This window comes from Arachis stenosperma, chromosome 6, assembly GCF_014773155.1.
Source record: "Arachis stenosperma cultivar V10309 chromosome 6, arast.V10309.gnm1.PFL2, whole genome shotgun sequence".
Classification (NCBI taxonomy): Eukaryota; Viridiplantae; Streptophyta; class Magnoliopsida; order Fabales; family Fabaceae; genus Arachis; species Arachis stenosperma.
This window is the reverse complement of record NC_080382.1, coordinates 93,057,455-93,070,997: the sequence shown is the minus strand read 5'-3', so window position 1 is coordinate 93,070,997 and position 13,543 is coordinate 93,057,455. Positions and strand designations below refer to the sequence as shown.

The 13,543-nt window shown below is 38.3% G+C and overlaps 1 non-coding gene across 1 annotated transcript; it reads right to left on the bottom strand.

Moving 5' to 3' along the window:
* Nucleotides 1-7,802: 7,802 nt before the first annotated feature.
* LOC130937161 (small nucleolar RNA R71) lies at nucleotides 7,803-7,906 on the bottom strand. The gene has a single exon (XR_009068391.1). It is a non-coding gene; the product is annotated as a small nucleolar RNA R71 (small nucleolar RNA).
* Nucleotides 7,907-13,543: the final 5,637 nt, after the last annotated feature.

Genomic DNA, 13,543 nt, shown 5'->3' with positions numbered 1-13,543 from the left:
CGCCAATGCTGCTGCCGCGGAGTGGGTAGAAGAAGAAGATGGAAAGGGGGTTTTGCGCGACTGCGCAGTGCGCATCGCGCATCGCGCATTAGGTTATCATCATTTTGAATCGACGCGGGCGCGCACCTTGCGCGTCCGCGTGCATTGGTACAACTAGGGACCTACGCGTGCGCGCACAATGCGCTCACGCGTGGATGATCAAAATAGGCAAGGACGCGTGCGCGTACTACGCGCGCACGCGTGCAAGGAGTTGGGCTGGAGGCTTAAAGTTGGCCCACATGAGGCCTAACTCTCTGGTCAATGGCCTGGAGGTTGCACTACTAGGCCTGCGCGTACGCGGCATGTGCGCGTCCGCGTATAATTGACAGTTCACCATAGGGCGCGCAAGCGCGATACGTGCGCTCGCGTCCTTTTCATCTCTTGGCTTATGGACGTGCACGCGGCATGTACGCGTCCGCGCGAGTTGAGTTGGGCCAGGGGCTTATTGTTTGCCCAGAGCCGGCTCAACTCTCTGGGTGTTGGCCCAGAAGTCGCAGCAGCCGATTGACGCGTACGCGGCAGATGTGTGTACGCGCGCGTTTCCTTATAGTTGTATGGACGCGCACGCACGTAGTGCGCGTCAGCGTGGAGTGAGTTGGGCTTGAGGCACAATGCTGGCCTATGAGAGGCCCAACTCTCTGGAATATGGGTGATGATGCATCTGCTCATGGACGCGTGCGCGTACATGGTGCGCGCGCGTCCACCCCCCCCCCTTTTTTTTTTTTTTGAAATGCCTAAAAGTTCTAATTTCCCAAAGACTCCCCATGGTGCCTACAACTCCTTATTCAGTCAAAATCACACACTTTCTAAAATGCAAGTTGGTTTTGAGATTTATTCTATTTCTACTAAGCACAACATACATGTTAATATGCTAGCAACTAGTGTACACAAACAAGCTAATTATGAAGTGAAAAACTACCTACAATGGTAACTCAAATCACTTATTAAACCAAATTAAAAAAAGTATGGAAAGGGTTTACCATGGTGGGGTGTCTCCCACCTAGCACTTTTAGTTAAAGTCCTTAAGTTGGACATTTTGAGATGTTTGTTGTTATGGTGGCTTATGTTTGTACTCTTCTTCGAATTCCCACCAGTGTTTGCTCTTCCAATAGCCTCCGGGATCCCAATTTAAACGTACAAGGCCTTCAAGGGGGCCTAAGCAAGTAACGAGGCCCTTAAGTTGATAGTGGTCTATGTATGTTCCGGGGTCCCATACTTTATTTGTCAACCCCTTTTCTTCTTGATCTTCATGCTTCCAATAGGGTGACAAACTTATTGAATTCTCCTTGTAACTCATACTCATCATCTTAATCCCATCGAGTTTGGCTTCACTCGGCTTTTGAAACTCAAAGTTTGATCTTCCGTCCTTTATGCACCTTGTTTCCCATTGTCCACCAACATCCAATCCGTTCTTACTCTCTAGCCCACAAAGGGTTCTAAGTTGACCGTCCGTTTCTAACAACGCATATTGATATGGGCCAAGAAAATTAAAGGATGAGATGATTACCCACTCAATTTGTGATTGGGATGGCGACTTAGCAAGGAAGATATTCAATGATCTTGACATTGTAGGTTCCACTTCCTTTGGCTTCTCCATGATGATTTCCATCTTTTGATAACTCTTTTTAAATTCTTCTTGTTTGCTAACTTCCTTCAAACCTTTATCATTGATCAAGTTATGTGTTGGAGGTTGCGCACCCTCCTTAACATTGGTTTCGCATTCGAAGAGGGAAGCTTCAACAAGATCACCATTGTCACTTGATGTAGAGTTACTTTCGTTGATGGAACTTCCTTCTTGTTTACCCTCCTCTAAGTCTTCTTCCACTTCTTTATCTTCAATAATCTTCATTTCCTCCACTTGTTGCAATTCCTTGTGCCCAACTTGAGACTCTAAGGTCTCTCTCATACCTCCCTCTTTGGTTGCTTTCTCACAATCATCCGTGAACTCATTTCGCTTGTGATATGAATCCCAAGAATCTATCTTTTGACGGATGGTTGCTTGAAGTTGATCCATTTCTTCCTTGAAACGATCCCTTAATTCTTGTTCCGCTTTACTAACGTAAGTAGGATCATATTGCTCTTGGATTAATGGACATTGATATGCTTCCATGGAGGGTTGTGGCAGAGAGGGGAAATCATAATGTGGCTGGAAAGAAGATTCATCAAAGCTTTGAGGTGGGAAGTCATTTTGGTTATTGGTAGGAGGTGAAATTATACGGGATGTAAATTCTTGGAGGGTAGAGGTGAAACTAGTGAAGGCGGTTTGGAGCTCTTCTTGCTCTTGAAGAATGATACCAAGTGCATCATCCATGGGGACTTGGGTTGGAGGGTAAAAATATTGGAGTGGTGGTGATTCAAGGGTTGCTTGTTCATAATCGTCACAAGGGTATGCATAGGGGGAATATAAATTTGGATCATATGTAGGCAATTGGTGGAAATAAGATGTGGGTTGAGAATATGGTGCATAGAATGGTGGTGGTTGAGAGGTATAACCATGATAAGAATCATCATATTCACAGGAATGATATGCATTATAGGAAGGATTACCATCATAGTAACTTGAAGGGGAAGGTTGCCATGATGATTGCTCATATGGATATGGCTCCCCTCCTAAGAATTCATCTCTCCCATAATGTGAGCCATCATTCAAGTTTTCATTGCCTACAAAATAGTCATAGTCATATCCAAAACCACAAGGATGAGAATTCATAGTGGCAAATAGAAACAAAACCAATAGAGATCTTAAAACTAACAAAAACTAACAAACAAACAAAAGACAAACATATTCACAATATTTACATATTTACATTAACCAAAAACACGGCACTCATGCGCATTCCCCGGCAACGGCGCCATTTTGACAAAGGAGTTTTTGCCGGTATAGAAATTATCAAGTGATCAATCGTAGTATAGTCTAAACCGACGCAAAATCCATCATCAAACAAATCTACAATCTATAATCGAGAGTATTAGTCCCGAGTCGTTCTTCCCTAGGAATGCTACAAGGATGCATGTATTGGTTAAGTGGTCTTTTTGTGGCTTGAAGAGTGTGGCATAAAAGTGTGAATAAAAGAAAACAACAATCAATCAATATTAAAAGCCTTGGCCAAGGTTAAACATTGGAAGTCCCATCACTATAGCTTCATTCAATTGTGATAACAAAGGAGTGTTGCTTCACTTAGTTAACCCCTAATTATGGAGGAAAGTCAAGTAAAAGTAATTAACTCAAGTCACAAGTCCTAGTCTTACCCTAGGGAAGTCTAGCTTTAGTGCACTCTAAGTCAGTTAGCAATCCTCAATTCTTAATCAACAATTGACATCCATTATTCAAGTGTCTCCAATGACTCAACCACTAGGCCAAGTGAGGGAATACTACTCCATATCTAAAGTTGACATTTTCTCAAACATTTGGAGGGCAAGAATGAAAGACATAGTAAAATTGAGAAGAGATTTAGAATCAAAGCAATTCAACACAAGAGATTAACAACAATCAACAATGAACAACAATGAAAATGAGATCTTCAATGAATCAATAGAGTTCAAAACAACAAAGTTAAACCTAAGATCTACAAGAATTGAACAATTACAAACACTAATTGAGATTAGAGACAAGGATCTACAACATGAACAAAGTAAATGGAGAATGGCAATAGATCTCACCAAAGAATGGTTGAGAATTGAGAAAATGAAGATGAATCCTAGAGAGAAGTTGGAGTTTCTCTCTCTACAAATTGTAACTAACTAAAAAACTATCTATCTAATGATCTAGAATTAGTCTATGGATGAATGTGTGTCAATCCCCTTCAATCCTTGTCTCTTATATGCATTTTGGCGACAAAGTTGGTTGCTGAAACCTCCTAAAATCGCCAGGCACGTGCTGCAATAAAGGAATCACGTGCGGACTACGACGCGTGCGCGCACGGTACGCGTGCGGGTCCCTGGCTAATTCTGCGATGTGCGCGCGAGCGCCTTGTGCGCGTACGCGTGCTTGGCCGAGATCAATTCTTTGGCTTTTTGTGCTTCTCTCCACTTGCATGCTTCCTTCCTTGCTTCTTCTGATCCATGCTTAGCCTATTTCATCCTGAGATTACTAACAAACACATCAAGGCATCTTATGGAATCAAAGAGAAACTAGAATTCATCAAAATAAGACTTAAAAAGCATGTTTTTACACTTAAGCACAAATAAGGGAGAGATAACAAAACCATGCTAATTCCTAGGCTAAATGTGACAAAAGGTTATCAAAATACTCTAATTTCAATACAAAACAAATCGTCAAGTTGGGGTTTGTCACACTCTCAACGGCGTTAAAAAGTAGACATCCAGAGCTTTCCAGCAATATATAATAGTTCATACTTTATTCGGGAATTGACGACGTAAAGTGGCGCTCAACGCCAAGTACATGCTGCTGTCTGGAGTTAAACGCCAGAAACACGTCATAACCCGGAGTTGAACGCCAGAAACACGCTATAACTCGGCGTTCAACTCCAAGAAAAGCCTCAGCTCGTGGATAGATCAAGCTCAACCCAAGCATACACCAAGTGGGCCCCAGAAGTGGATTTATGCATCAATTACTTACTCATGTAAACCTTAGTGGCTAGTTTATTATAAATAGAACTTTTTACTAGTGTATTAGACATCTTGGGACGATTAGTTCTCAGATCATGGGGGCTGGCCATTCGGCCATGCCTGAACCTTTCACTTATGTATTTTCAACGGTGGAGTTTCTGCACACCATAGATTAAGGGTGTGGAGCTCTGCTGTACCTCAAGTTTTAATACAATTACCATTACTTTCTATTCAATTCTCTTTTATTCTTATTCCAAGATATACGTTGCACTTCAACTTGATGAATGTGATGATCCGTGACACTCATCATCATTCTCACCTATGAACGCGCGTGACTGACAACCACTTCCGTTCTACTTTAGGCCGGGCGCATATCTCTTAGATTCTCCAACAGAATCTTCGTGGTATAAGCTAGATAGATGGCGGCATTCATGGGGATCCGGAAAGTCTAACCTTGTCTGTGGTATTCCGAGTAGGATTCCGGTATTGAATGACTGTGACGAGCTTCAAACTCCTGAAGGCTGGGCGTTAGTGACAGACGCAAAAGAATCAAGGGATTCTATTCCAACCTGATTGAGAACCGACAGATGATTAGCCGTGGTGTGACAGAGCATTTAGACCATTTTCACTGAGAGGATGGGATGTAGCCATCGGCAAGGGTGATGCCTCCAGACGATTAGCCATGCAGTGACAGCGCATAGGACCATTTTCCCGAGAGGATGAAAAGTAGCCATTGACGACGGTGATGCCCTACATACAGCTTGCCATGGAAAGGAGTAAGAAGAATTGGATGAATGTAATAAGAAAGTAGAGATTCAAGAGGAGCACAACATCTCCATACGCCGATCTGAAATTCCCACCATTGATTTACATAAGTATTTCTATCCTATTTTATTTTCTGTTTATTATTAATTTTCGAACTCATCATAAACCAATTTAATCTGCCTAACTGAGATTTACAAGGTGACCATAGCTTGCTTCATACCAACAATCTCTGTGGGATCGACCCTTACTCACGTAAGGTATTACTTGGATGACCCAATACACTTGCTGGTTAAGTTGAACGGAGTTGTGGAAAGAAAGTGCTGAGTTAATTTTTATGCACATGCCAAAGAGCCATTATTGTTGATCACAATTTCGTCCACCAAGTTTTTGGCGCCGTTGCCGGGGATTGTTCGAGTTTGGACAACTGACGGTTCATCTTGTTGCTCAGATTAGGTAATTTTCTTTTCAAAAAATCTTTTTCAAAATTTTTCTTTTCTTTTTTGTTTTTCCAAACTTTATTTTCGAAAAAATTAATAAAAATACAAAAAATCATAAAATCATAAAAATCAAAAATATTTTATGTTTCTTGTTTGAGTCTTGAGTCAATTTTTAAGTTTGGTGTCAATTGCATGATTTAAAAAATTTTTCTTGCATTTTTCGAAAATTCCATGCATTCATAGTGTTCTTCATGATCTTCAAGTTGTTCTTGACAAGTCTTCTTGTTTGATCTTGATGTTTTCTTGCTTTGTGTTGTTTGTTATTTTTCATATGCATTTTTTGTTTGTTAGAGTCCATGCATTAAAGATTTCTAAGTTTGGTGTCTTGCATGTTTTCTTTGCATCAAAATTTTTTTTCAAAATTATGTTCTTGATGTTCATCATGATCTTCAAAGTGTTCTTGGTGTTCATCTTAACATTCATAGTGTTCTTGCATGCATTATGTGTTTGATCCAAGATTTTTATGTTTTGGGTCATGTTTATGTTTTTCTCTCTCATAATTAAAAAAATTCAAAAATCAAAAATATATCTTTTCCTTTTTTCTCTCCAAATTTTCGAAATTTTGGGTTGACTTGGTCAAAAATTTTTAAAATTAGTTGTTTCTTACAAGTCAAGTCAAATTTTCAAAAATTTAAAAATCTTATCTTTTCAAAATCTTTTTCAAAAATCATATCTTTTCCAATTTTTCCTCTTTTTCGAAAATTTCAAAAATATTTTTCAAAATATTTTCAAACTCTTTTTTTTATCTTTATATCAAATTTTCGAAAATTAGCTAACAATTAATGTGATTGATTCAAAAATTTGAAGTTTGTTACTTGCTTGTTAAGAAAGGTTCAATCTTTAAGTTCTAGAATCTTATCTTATAATTTCTTGTTTGTGAAGAAAGTAATTTCAAATTTTTGAATTAAATCTTTTTATCTTTTATCATATCTTTTTCAAAAATTTTATCTTTTTCAAAATTTGATTTCAAAATATCTTATCTAACTTCTTATCTTCTTATCTTTTCAAATTTGATTTTAATATCTTTTTCAACTAACTTTTTGACTTTTTGTTTGTTTCTTATCTTTTTCAAAACCACCTAACTACTTTTCCCTCTTCAATTTTCGAAAATACCTCTCTCTTTTTCAAAAATTCTTTTTAATTATTTTAAATTTTAATTCTAATTCTATCTTATCTTTTAATTTTCGAAAATACTAACCCCTTTTTCAAAATTATTTTCGAAATTCTCTTTCTCTTTTCTTCTTCTATTTAATTATTTATTTACTAACACTTCTCTTCACCTCTCTTCATCTAAAAATCCGAACCATTCTTCTTCACTCTTCCCCCCTTTCTTTTTCTACTAACATAAAGGAATCTCTATACTGTGACATAGAGGATTCCTCTTTCTTTTCTTGTTTTCTTCTCTTTCATATGAGCAGGAACAAGGAAAAAGGCACTCTTGTTGAAATTGATCCTGAACCTGAAAGGACTTTGAAGAGGAAACTAAGAGAAGCTAAATTACAACAATCCAGAAGTAACCTTTCAGAAATTTTTGAACAAGAGAAGGAGATGGCAGCCGAACTCAATAATGATAATGCAAGAAGGATCAAACCCACATCCAAATTTGATGGAAGAAGCATCTCCATTCCTGCCATTGGAGCAAACAATTTTGAGCTGAAACCTCAGCTAGTTGCCTTAATGCAACAAAACTGCAAGTTCTATGGACTTCCATCTGAAGATCCTTACCAGTTTTTAACTGAGTTCTTGCAGATCTGTGAGACTGTTAAGACAAATGGAGTAGATCCTGAAGTCTACAGGCTCATGCTTTTCCCTTTTGCTATAAGAGACAAAGCTAGAATATGGTTGGACTCACAACCTAAAGATAGCCTGGACTCCTGGGATAAGCTGGTCACGGCTTTCTTGGATAAATTCTTTCCTCCTCAAAAGTTGAGCAAGCTCAGAGTGGATGTCCAAACCTTCAAACAAAAAGATGGTGAATCCTTCTATGAAGCTTGGGAAAGATACAAGCAGCTGACCAAAAGGTGTCCATCTGACATGTTTTCAGAATGAACTATATTAGATATATTCTATTATGGTCTATCTAAATTTTTGAAAATGTCATTGGACCATTCTGCAGGTGGATCCATTCACCTAAAGAAAATGCCTGTAGAAGCTCAAGAACTAATTGACATGGTTGCAAATAACCAATTCATGTACACTTCTGAGAGGAATTCCGTGAATAATGGGATTCCTCAGAAGAAAGGAGTTCTTGAAATTGATGCTCTGACTGCCATATTGGCTCAGAACAAAGTGTTGACTCAGCAAGTCAACATGATCTCTCAAAGTCTGAATGGATGGTAAAATGCATCCAATAGTACTAAAGAGGCAGCTTCTGAAGAAGCTTATGATCCTGAGAACCCTGCAATGGCAGAGGTTAATTACATGGGTGAACCTTATGGAAACACCTATAATTCATCATGGAAAAATCATCCCAATTTCTCATGGAAGGATCAACAAAAGCCTCAACAAGGCTTTAACAATGGTGGACGTAATAGGCTGAGCAATAGCAAGCCTTTTCCATAATCTTCTCAGCAACAGACAGAGAATTCTGAACAAAGCACTTCCAATTTAGCCAATCTAGTCTCTGATCTGTCAAAGGCCACTTTCAGTTTCATGAGTGAAACAAGATCCTCCATCAGTAATCTGGAGGCACAAGTGGGCCAGCTGAGTAAGAAAGTCATTGAAACTCCTCCCAGTATTCTCCCAAGCAATACAGAAGAGAATCCAAAAGGAGAGTGCAAGGCCATTGATGTAATCAATATGGCCGAATGCACAAGGGAGAAGGAGGACGAAAATCCTAGTGAGGAGGACCTCCTGGGACGTCTCCCAAGCAAGAAGGAGTTTCCTATTAAGGATCCAAGGGAATCTGAGGCTCATATAGAGACCATAGAGATTCCATTAAATCTCCTTCTGCCATTCATGAGCTCTGAAGACTATTCTTCCTATGAGGAAGATGAAGATGTTACTGGAGAGCAAGTTGCTCAATATTTAGGAGCTATCATGAAGCTGAATGCCAAGTAGTTTGGTAATGAGACTTGGGAAAGTGAACCTCCCTTGCTTATTAATAAACTAGATACCTGGATTCAGCAAATTTTACCTCAAAAGAGACAAGATCCTGGCAAGTTCTTAATACCTTGTACCATAGGCACCATGACCTTTGATAAAGCTCTATGTGATCTGGGGTCAAGGATAAATCTTATGTGTAACGACCCAATTTCTGGTACGTCATGATCATACCAGAAACTGAGCGTTACCAACTTGTCTACCTAATTATTATCTATTATTTATTATATGAGCCTGATTCGTTGTTAAAAGCGTAGCTATTTTACGAGGTACTTTTTTTTTTGAAAACATTTGGATTAATAAACAGAATCATTCATAAGCAATTCATAAATAATAATAGATAAAACAGTTATAAACAACCACACATAAAAACATCTCAAGCAGTTGACAACATTCCGTGATCCAGCTTTATTAGAACATAGACTGTTAGTTAAAACACCCCTAGATATAGCTAAATAATAACTATATACATATATATACATACAACATCCTAGGCCCTGACCTGTTCAAGAAGTCCCTAAGCTGGCACCCAGGCTAGCCTAGACTCTATACTCACCTAGTCTCTCTAACCTACTAAAATAAGGGAAAAGACGTTCTAGGTCTTCTAAACTCAAGTCAGGTGGAACGTCATCAAAAGGTGGAAGGTCGTATACTACTCCTTTGCACGATCATATGACATCAAAGAGCGTCTCTCAAGTACATCATCGAGTGGCCACATAACAGCAACATCGTACGAAGGAGTTAGGCTAAAGTTTGTAGATAAGCGGGGTGCAGACGTTGGCTGGCCTCACCGTATATACATATGAACAGAGAACGGAATTCACCCTAGACTCAGAAGACTACCTAGAGTGGAATCCTCTTTACGAACAGTCATCAGCGAACTACGGAAGGGTACTCATGCTTCCATCTGGAGGGGGAAGGAGAGAGAAGGGGTAAGAACTGGGGAGTTCTTAGTAGGGTCGGGGTTATTAGTTAAGTTCATTAATTCTATATTGTTTGGCAGATGAACAACAGAGTATAGATGAGCAGTAAACAGAAGATAGATAAATTAAAAAAAATAGAGACAACAGAAAGCAGGACACAAACAAAAAACAAGAAAAATACACACAAATACAAAGAATAGAATACAAACAAACAAAGCATACATTTACTCAACAATCATAACAGAGGAAATGCACAACCAAGTATGATGCATGTCTGTCCTATGCAGGCCATGAGCTCACGTGTCGGTTTACACCCTGTATCCCGACATTACCTAGGAACAAGTCCCAGATATGGCTTCCCTTTGTGTCCTTAGTGCATATGTGTCGGTGGTAAGAATACCACTCCTTCGTGACTACCGGCAGTCGGCGCAAAGCCCGACCCCATAATATACGCACAAGGGGAAACAGTGATCCTCAGTTCGTGGGCGTCCCCGAGATCAATTCACAACAATAAAACAGAGATCTTCAGTTCGTGGGTTATTCCCCGAGATCATTACACAATAACATAGTGATCTTCAGTCCGTGGGTTATCCGAGATCAATACACAGCAAACAATGATCTTCAGTTCGTGGGTTATACTCGAGATCAATACAACAATTCATGGGTTATTCCCGTAATCAATGATTATCAGTCCGTGGGTTTTTCCCGCTTATAAAACAAATACAATTTATGGGTTTTCCGAGATCAATGATCATTCGGTTCGTGGGTACTTCCCGAATTCAACCAATTATCAGTTCATGGGTGTCCCCCGTAGTTAAACAACTAACAGTTCGTGGGGTATTCCCGCCTTTTATCATTTTCGTATCCTTTCTCAACCTCAACAAATCCACAAATCAATCTTCATTTCCTCTTTCCCTTTGAATCCTTAACATATTCCTAACCTTTCTTAACTTTCTCTTTATCTTTACTCTGCTTTAATTACTCTGTTTTCTGTATCTCTTTTTCTCTGATTACTATTTCCTTTATATGTTACTCTTCTTCTCTTTATCTCTTTCCTCAACTCTGATTATTCTGTTCTCTGTGTTTTCCTACTCTGCCCTGATTTTCTCTACTTAACATATATAGTTGAAGCTTATGTAAATTTCGGTATGAATAGTTAGCCTGTCCCAAGTATAGGTTCATTAAGTCTATACTGAAACAGTTTAACTTTTCATATAATACCTAACCCTAGTCGCAACTCAAATACTATCTAAGTTGCCCTAATTCGTTCACTAATCTCTGTCTGTTTTCTGTCATTAAAATTTTACAGACATTTTCTTTGACTTTTATCTTTTTCAACCTATCTCTTCTTTTATTTTCCTCACTACATGTTATTACCACTCCCTAAGTGTTTTATGAAGGTAATTATGAGATTCTTCACTTAAAGTTGTCTTTCTAAAGCTTTTACAGAAAACTGCATTTTCTGCATTATTTTATTATTTTATTAAATATTATTTTTAATTAAATATTATTATTTAATATTTATTATTATATTATTTTATTATTAAATTTTCGAAAATTAACTTTACTTTAACCTTTAACCTTTAAAATTCACTTTTTACTCCGGTAACTTTAATATTTCTACTTTAACCACCCTAACTTCAGAAATTACCAAATAACCCCTTAAACACCAAAATAATTACTTCCTTGCCCTTTCTAAGATCTAAAAGGTGTTCTTCAATGTTCTTCACCACACTCAAAGTGTTCTTCATGTTCTTCATAAATTCTTCAGATTCTTTCTCTGTTTTTACCCGTTTTTCAGTCTTTTCAGCAACCGATTTTTACTATAATTCATAATAAATTAGCAGCCACTAAAACCCCGTCTTTTCTACATGATTTCAACACAATTGAACCTCAATTTAAGCTTAGGGTTTCGTTTTTCCCAGCTGCCCAAGAACATGAACTTTAAAGCTTAAATTTCATCAATTTCATCAGAATTTCACCAAATTTTCACCAAGAATCAATCATGTATGCAACCAATTTTTAGCACAACCAAATAATACAACATTCACACATCTCAAACACAAATATCAAGATTAATTTCGTGACACCCTACCTGGTTTTGCTGCTCCTAATTCGGTTAACTTTCAGGTGGTCCTTAAGCACTTTTTCCTCCTAAATCACATCAAGAACAACTTTAAATCCAAAAACTCTCAACTGACCAAATCTCACTCAGTATGTTAGGAAGAGATATATCACCTTATACTTGCTGGAAATTCACGTTTCTTGGCCCTCAAGTCAAGTTAAGCATGATTCCTAAGGAAAAACATCAAGAAAACATGTTTTGCATGGTTTCCTTGAAAACCGAATTGAAGAGGGAGGGAGACAGCCATCTCACCTTATTTCCAGCCTTGATATGTTATATGGTTATGTAGAGGAAGAAGAGAGGATCATTTTGGTGAAATCGGAGTTTTGATTTGAGTTTTAGTTCAGAAGAAATCAAGCTTTGAAGATTTATGAACCAAGAACTTTCTCTCCTTTTTCTCTTGGTGATTTTCGGCCACAATGAGCAAATGAGGCAGCCTTGGGGGTTTTGGGGGTGTAGGGTGAGTTGTGATTGGTTGGCTTGGAGGTGGATTAAAATAATATTAAAATATCTCTGGTGTACAACTACTAAAACTAGGTGTATCGGAACACTCGTAAAAACATCTCTAAAAATTATTTTCTGAGCTACTAGCATAAATGACACTAGTAACATATTTATTATGAGAATAGAACATGTATAATGAGGCCTTAGCATTGCTAAATTCATCAGAGAGTGCTGGTGCTAAGCTGCACCAATAAACCGTAAACCCGATTAAACCGATTTTCTGTTTTTAACAAAAACAGACCAGGTAACCTTATAATATCATTCAAGCATTTTCTAATACTAATATAATGATAATATTATCCTATTATCTCTCTTCTCTCATGAATCGAGTTCGGTTCATCAAACCGAGACAATTTACGAAAGATCGAATCAAAACTCCTAACCGATACGGTTCAAAAACTAGGTTCTTCGTGACCGCGTTATCGAGCTTGCCTTGGAAAAGGTTCTAGCTTAAGGATGACATAATGACAATGAGGATTGAGATACTTGTTGATATAGAAGAGGTGTTCCCTTTACTGATCTTCTGGCAAAATTCGTGCCTTCAGAAAATATCTCGCATACTCGAAAATCAGGGTTGTTACATTCTACCCTCCTAAAAGAAAATTTTGCCCTCAAAATTTGAGGCGTAGGTAAAAAGTTGCAATGATATCTGACTTAAGCAAATTCTTAGCATAGAACTTACCTCGAGCGATAGATCCAAACTTTATAGTGTTGCCAGCAGACTCATCTACCATTCTTTTCCGACAGTCTCTTGCCCGATGTCCTTCCTTATTACAATAGTAACATAAACCTGTTCTAACCCGACAAAGCCTACTACCATGGTTCTTTCCACAAGTTGGGCATATTACACCATTCTGAGCTTGGTGAGGTTGACTCTCATGTCCTTGTCGAATGTCACGGTTATTGTCACTACCATTATTGCAAGTTAGAAGGCTGACAGCTCGGTGGTTTCCATTCCAATGCTGGAATTGACCAATGGCTTTAAAGTTGCGACCTTGAGGGGCTAAATTCTGAACAAA